Raw genomic sequence first — 7400 nt, forward strand, 5'->3', positions numbered from 1 at the left:
TTTTGTCACAAGATCTTAACACAGGGAAGTTAAATTTTTTTTTGAAGAACTGAGTCTTACACACACATAAAAACTTCTTTATATTTATTAATAAGAACCTCTTTGTATTCATTAATAAAAGACGGCTTGTTACAGACTTCTTCCTCTCACAGAGGGAGCGACACAAAAACACTTTGGTTTTTCACAAAAAAATTACTTTGTCTCCTTGCAAATTTTGCTCTGTTTCAACTGCAAATTTTTACATTTACTGTTGTAAAAAGTTTTTTCTTGTTTTATTTACTCCGCTGCATATTTCATTTCAACACAAAAACAAACTTTCTTTCATTACTACTAATTCCCTTTATTTTTACTCCCCAAAAAAAAACAAAAACAAAAACAAAAACAAAAACAAAACTTACGTTTTTACTCACGCTACTGCATGCTCCTTTGCATTTCAATCAACAACTCTTACATTCACACACTGCTGTGCGTATTTTTGTTTAACTTCTTGACTGGACGCTGCTGCCTTTTTTCCACTTACATTCCATATGCAAATAAAAACAAAAACATTACATATACCACAACAAAAACACTTACATCCGTTTACTGGTGCCCATACTCCCGCTGATAAAAAAAAATTAAAATTACAAACATTTCACCTACAATTACGACCATAGTAAATATTCATTAATGTTTCACTGATACAAACGGTGGTCAAACCCAAAACTTTCACTTCACGTTTCACGTAAATTCATGTTGCAGGTTGTTCACAACCGTAGATCTAATCCGACGGCTGACAACAATATCGCGCGGCCCTTTCATTCGAACTTTATGGTCCGATGAGAAGCTGTTTTGAAAATGTACTAAGAAGTAAGAACACGCGTCAGATGGTGATGGTGATTGTATCGCTGCCCCTCCGGAGAATACCACTAACTCGTGAAAAGCGGTGCGATGGAGTCTGGTGGTTTTCCGAAATAAATGCGCTGCACGGCAGTTGAAATTACAATTTCAACCAAAAAAATTTGTTATATAACCTCCTCTCACGTCCCATAGATCTACACTGTCCATCTTCCACACGGGAAGTTAAAAAATTATATTCCTTTTCTGGAAGTGAGGCCGAGGCTATGATGGAGAACCCATGCGACGAGGCTAAGATGGAGAACCCATGCGGCGATCTCGACGGTTTGAGGGACGGGTTGCCATCCACAGATGACAAAAATGTTGGCGTTCCGGAGACTCGCAGAAATATGGGCATCGACGGGATGCTAGAGACATGGGCGGGGGAATTCGAACGGTGGCAACTTCAGCATTTTGTGCTGGCCAGCTTCGCATGGACACTGATGGCCCTCCAAACAATGGTCATTATTTTTGCCGACAGTCAGCCTGGTTGGCACTGCACCAAACAGAAAGTTCCAGACGATTCCCATTCCATGCAGCGAGGGTTCGAATTTTGTAGCCCGACGGGATCTATTTGCATCGTGGGACTGGGACCGGAGCCGCGGAATTTCCACTGTGTCCGAATGGGGTCTCTTTTGCTATGAAAAATACAGAGTTGGGTTGGTGCAGTCTGCGTTTTTTGTCGGATCTCTCATTGGTAATGACATTTTTAAGCAAATCTAGTAGAAAATTTGTCTTCTTGCCTGTTTCAAATTTATCAGATTACATGCACCAATAAGAGTTTAACGGTAATTTATTCTGAAATCCATGATAAAACAACGGTTTAGTTCCATTCTAGGTTAAATCAAATCTTCAGAATCTTTAGAGAAATTCGGTAATCAAATCTTCAAAATCTTGACAGAAATTCGGGAACCAAAAAATTCTGACTTCCAAATTCCAACAAGTAGAGGAAATTTGCAACAGAGGAAACCGTTCCGTGTATTAGCCACTTATGGTTTATGTTCACTGACGATCGGGATACACATTTTGCTTAGGGTTTGTGTCATTTTTTTCCATAATACAGGTGCAGGGCTGTTTGGACGACTCTCGGATTCTTCACTTGGAAGGAAAGGAGTGCTGAACTTGGCTTGCGCCCGCAACGCCATCCTCGGCTTCTTGACGGCAATGTCGCCTCATTTCTGGGTGTATTTGATACTTCGTCTATTGACGGGCATAACATGCGGTGGCGTAGGGTTATCATCCTTTGTTTTGGCAACGGAGGCCGTGGGTCCCTCGAGAAGAGGTCCAGTAGGCATGTCGGCCTTCTACTTCTATTCCTTCGGCATAGGGTTGCTCTCTGCTCTTGCCTACTTTTCCGACAGTTGGCTTCTTCTCTACATTGTGACTTCCACTCCCACCGCCTTATAAAGTTCTGCCATTCCTCTCGGAATCCTCGCGGTGGTTTCTGGTAAAGGGCAGGCTGGAAGAGGCCATGGAGGTCATGAGATCGATTGCGGCCGAGAACCTTAAGTCAATACCAGCGGGAGTTTCGTTGGTCTTGGAAACTATGGCAGCCTTCAAAGCAGAGATTCCACCAACAGGGAATGATTTAATTTGATGGACCTAATGTTTCGGCGGCCTCCACTTCAGTAATATTATGTGACGGTTTGTGTTGGCGTGACGCATAGCCCTTTCTACAAAAAGTGTTTTATGTGTTGGATGTTTAAAACATAAACGTTGAATGCGTATGAATGGATCAATTTCGAATAAATAAAATAGTTAATCCATATTGTTTTTGTTTTTGTTTTATTTAAGGTGATGGGCATTCTATTTAAGGAGGGTTTTTGTTTTTGTTGTTTTCTTAATGTGATGGGCATTCTGATGTTTTTTTAATTTGAATTTGAATTTAAAGATTGGTAGCTTTCTTTATTTAATACCATCAAAACCATAAATCAGGTAAGTTGCGGGACTAGTAGTAGGGGTTAAATCATGTCCAAAAGAATCCCATGTGAACGTTGTTAAAATAGTATTTAGATACTTGCAAGGAACTATGGTTTATGGATTATGGTATACAAAAGGAATAGATTTTACTCTTAAATCTTATATAGATGCATATTATGATGAGAGGGTGGATGACAAAAAGAGCTTTCTCTTTAGAAAAGTGCCTAGTTTCTTGGCTCAACAAAAAATAAAATTTAATATCTTTATCAATCATTGAAGAACGGTTGAAAATAGCCATAAAAAATGTTAAAAATAACATTAAGAAATATTCTAATTTAATTTGTTTTTGAATTAAAATGGCAATAAAATTATAATTCCACATCTCATGACAACTTTTATTAATTAAATGAGTTAATTTCACTTAGTTGGCATAATTAATTAGAGTTCAGGGTGTAACTAGAGTCATGTAGAGTGTCTCCTATACTATAGGAACCCTGGTTGAGTTTATTTTGAGATCAAATTAATTAATTCAATTCAACTAAGTTAAAATAAGTTAAATTAGTTCCAACTATTGAAGGAACTAGTGGGAGGATTCGAGTTGACGGTCTAACTAGAGTCATGTATAGTGTCTCCTATATTATAGAAGCCCTGGTTGAGTTTATTTTGAGTTGAAATTAATCAGTTCACTTCAACTAAGTTAAATTTAGTTACATTAGCGCCAACTATTGAGGGAACTAGTGGGAGGTCTAGTAGTGTGGTGATGCGTGTAGTTGAGTGTGATGTTGCCTGAAGTGTAGTGTGGTGTTTCCTGAAGTACAACATGGTGCTGCCTGAAATGTAGTGTTTTGATGCCTGTAGTTCAATATAGCGTTTCTTGAAGTACAATGTGATGCTATCTGAAGTGAAGTGTGGTGTTGCCTAAAGTATAGTGTGGTGCTACCTGAAGTCAAGTGTGGTGTTGCCTAGAGTATCAACTAGTGAACTGAAGATTGACTCATAATTAACTCATGCATGTCACATCTAAGAGTTACCTAACTAAGATTGGGGTTCAAGGGAAGTGTACTATCATTGTATAATTATTTGAATTGTACAGATGGTGCATGTAGTAAGAGGAAGAGCCTAAAGGAACTACACAATACAATGGAGGAAAATTCCTATTAAATATGGGTATAATTCCTCACTAAACAATGAAACGAAATAACGACTTGGGAAGGCAAAAAATTGGTTAAGTATTGGCCTCAACCTATCTAGGAAGTTGTGAGACACATAGAGATAGTGTAGAGGTTGCTCGGGCTTTAACAAGGCATTGTAATATTCTAATATTTTCTTAATAATGAAATATACATATAGAAAGGTTTTTAGCTGTGGCTTTCTCCAAGAAATCATTATTTAATGTGTTGATTCAATTATTTCTCTTACATGCTTCTTGATTTCTCGATCGTTTAATTGTTTCCACTAATGAGTAGAATATATATAAGTATATTGTTTTACCATATTACAATTAGAAGTTTGAATCTACAAGGAATTTCTACATGGTATTAGAGCTAGATTTGTAGAAATTTCTATATGGTATCAGAGCTGAAATCACAATAGAAGAGAAGAATTCGAAGTTTTCCTTCTAGATTGATGGAGCTCTAGTTTAGGGAAGATCCAAAAGACCCTATGTGGAGACTTCTCAATGGAGCTAGAAGGATGCTAGTGGGAAGATCAGCGAGCCAATATTTAGTGACACAAAAGGGAGTTGTGATCATTGATATTGGTAGATTGAGGAGCAACAAGATTTCCCATATGAAGATTGAAACTCAGAAGGTGTCTAGTTTAAGAGAGAGCAACCCTATGGAAGTTAGTACTTTAGGATTTGGGGAGATCAAACTCATTATTGTAGTGGTTGTAGCAGTAGTCAAGAAGCAACAATAGAGAAGTAGAAGAAATAGTATGAGTAAATCATAGTTCACTTTGCATGCAACCATACCTCCAAGTGAGAGGTGCGGTGACGTGAAGCAATAGTCCCAAGAGTGAAGAAATTTGGGCAAGATCCACTAAGGTGCTCTTTTTCTCGTGGATCATTACCTTGCTACAGGGCCCCACAATATTCATTGGTAGGAGGAATAGTGTTAGTATGATTCTAATGAGTTCTAAGAAGTGTTGACAGCAGAGCACGAGGCTCAGTAGCAGAGTTAGTTTATTCTGTTTGGAAGTCTTTTGGTTGCAAATGCTACAGTAGAAACAACAAAAGTGACAAGAGTTGCATGTAGAAAATTCCAAAGGTACTGGATTGGCATAGATGTGAATTGCTTTCTTGTTGAGATGGATTTTTGAAAATAGCAACAAGAATTGTTAAAAATGACATCAAGAAAGATCTTAATTTAATTTGTCCTTGAATTAAATTTGGAATAATATTGTAATTCCACATCTCATGACAACTTGTATTAGTTAACTAAGTTAATTTGACATAGTTGGCTCAGTTAATTTGATTTGAGGGTCTAACTAGATTCATGTTGAGTGTCTCCTATATTATAGGAGCCCCAATTCATTTTATTTTGAGTTGAAATTAATTAATTTAGTTCAATTGAGTTAAATTCAGTTAAACTAGTTCCAATTGTTAAAGGAACTAGTGGGAGGTCTAGTAGTGCGGTGCTACATGAAGTCCAGTGTTGTGATGCTTGAAATGCAGTGTGGTACTTCCTAAAGTATTGTGTGGTGCTGCCTTAAGTGTAGTGTCATGTTTCCTGAAGTCGAGTGTGTTTCTGCTTGTAGTGATCAACTAGTGAACTGAAGATTCACTCATAATTAACTCATGCATGTCAGGTCTAAGAGTTACCTAGTTGATATTAGAGTTCAAGGGAAGTGTATAGTCAATTGTAAAACTATCTGAATTGTATAGGTGGTGCATGTGGTCAGAGGAAGAGCCTAAAGGAACCGCACAATCCAACGAGTCAAATTTCTATTAAATAGGGGCCTAATTTATCAATAAACAACACAAGGAAATAGGGGCTCGCAAATTAAATTTTGCATCCAATGAGTGCTCCCTCTCAAAATTTGAGTAAAACTATAGGGATATAACTTGAAAATACGAATTGAAAAAGTAATTTTATTATTACTATTATTATTTAACCTTTTTACTTTTTTACTCCAAAAATACGAGTTGCAAAAGTAGTTTATTCATTTTTTCCTCTAAAATGTGATGATGTAACCTACCCTTATTTTATTATTTCCACTATTATTTTAAAATATTCCTTAGGAGGCCCATTTTAAACCTAAAAATTTCTCTAATGGGTAGGAAACTGTATCCATTTTCCATTGATGTCAATGGGTGAGGGAATGCAAGCATTAAAAAGAAAAAATTGAAGCAAGAATAATATTCATAACCGATATGGGGGAGTTGGATCCATTTCCATTAATGCCTATTAACGTATGGTGGTGTTGTCATAAATGGTAAAGGTGGACTTGTTGGAAATAACATTATCATTATTGAAAATGAGTGACATTGATGTAAAAAGGGATGAATAAGGAAGAAGCATTGTCATTAAGGAATCTAAGGAGGGAATATGTGAGTATGATCCATTAAGCTAGAACAATATGAAGTTTATTGCATTTTTTCAAGGTCATGATGCCCAAATGAATATTTGGATGATATGATTATACAGTCTTCTCTAAGTTATTTCGAATGGTATATCACACTTGGAAAACTCCTCTGGTATGAGTAGTTATGATTGTTTGAAGTTGGTAGATGTAATGAAGACTAAAAACACCAAATTTATGTGAAAAACATAAAATTTGTTAAATATCACACATTTTGAGCACAGATTGAAACATTGGCAATCAAATCAACAACTTTGGGAACATGAACATGTACACTATATAAATGAGTTAAAAATCATGTTCCTTTCAACATATCTAATGATGAGTAAGATATTATATGGTGGATTAGGTATAAATATGTGTGGCATTTAGTGTCCCCTATGGACCAATTATGTTTCAACATGTTGTGGAGTAAGGATGACGAGGTGACGAATCTAGATGATAGTATAATGACACATGACATCTTGTAAAAAACAACAAAGGTTGATGTAGCATGGTAGTTCAACATGATGACATTACTTGGGTGACATAGTGGTAATGATGACTACCACATCATAGATATAGTTAGCATCTTTTAGTATTTGATCGGCTTGACATCAAGTCACATGTGGCACATCTCATGTGTTACGAAATGGTGTGATCAAATAGTTTCCATGTTAGCACGTGGGTGACAATCACCCCCAAATATTTGATCGAGGTTCGGGTGTGACAAAGGACCCTTCCAAGACCTTTTACTTTTGGGATGTGTTAGATTGTATTTTTAAAAGAATATAAATGAATACATGTACATCATGTAAAGAAGAGGAACATGTCAATCATCAGCAACATAAAAACATAAGCCATTGATAACAGAGTTCGTCTAGGAGGGATTACGTCTCCGGGCCATGGTGTCAAGATGGTGTAGGTCACTGCATTAAGTGATGTTGCTATCATACAAGGAAAATTTCCTCATGCAGTAATGGCACCAAGAGATGTTTCGCTACAGGAACTCTCACTAAAAAAGGACTCTTATCAATATGACA

At 36.8% G+C, this 7400-nt stretch overlaps 1 pseudogene; it reads left to right on the forward strand.

Moving 5' to 3' along the window:
- The first annotated feature begins 1106 nt into the window (after nt 1–1106).
- On the forward strand, nt 1107–2283 carry LOC149232084 (organic cation/carnitine transporter 4 pseudogene; annotated as a pseudogene).
- The last annotated feature ends 5117 nt before the right edge of the window (nt 2284–7400 follow it).

Source organism: Pinus tabuliformis, chromosome J (genome assembly GCF_031772625.1).
Source record: "Pinus tabuliformis cultivar Carrire ecotype Pingquan chromosome J, CPIR1, whole genome shotgun sequence".
Lineage (NCBI taxonomy): Eukaryota > Viridiplantae > Streptophyta > Pinopsida > Pinales > Pinaceae > Pinus > Pinus tabuliformis.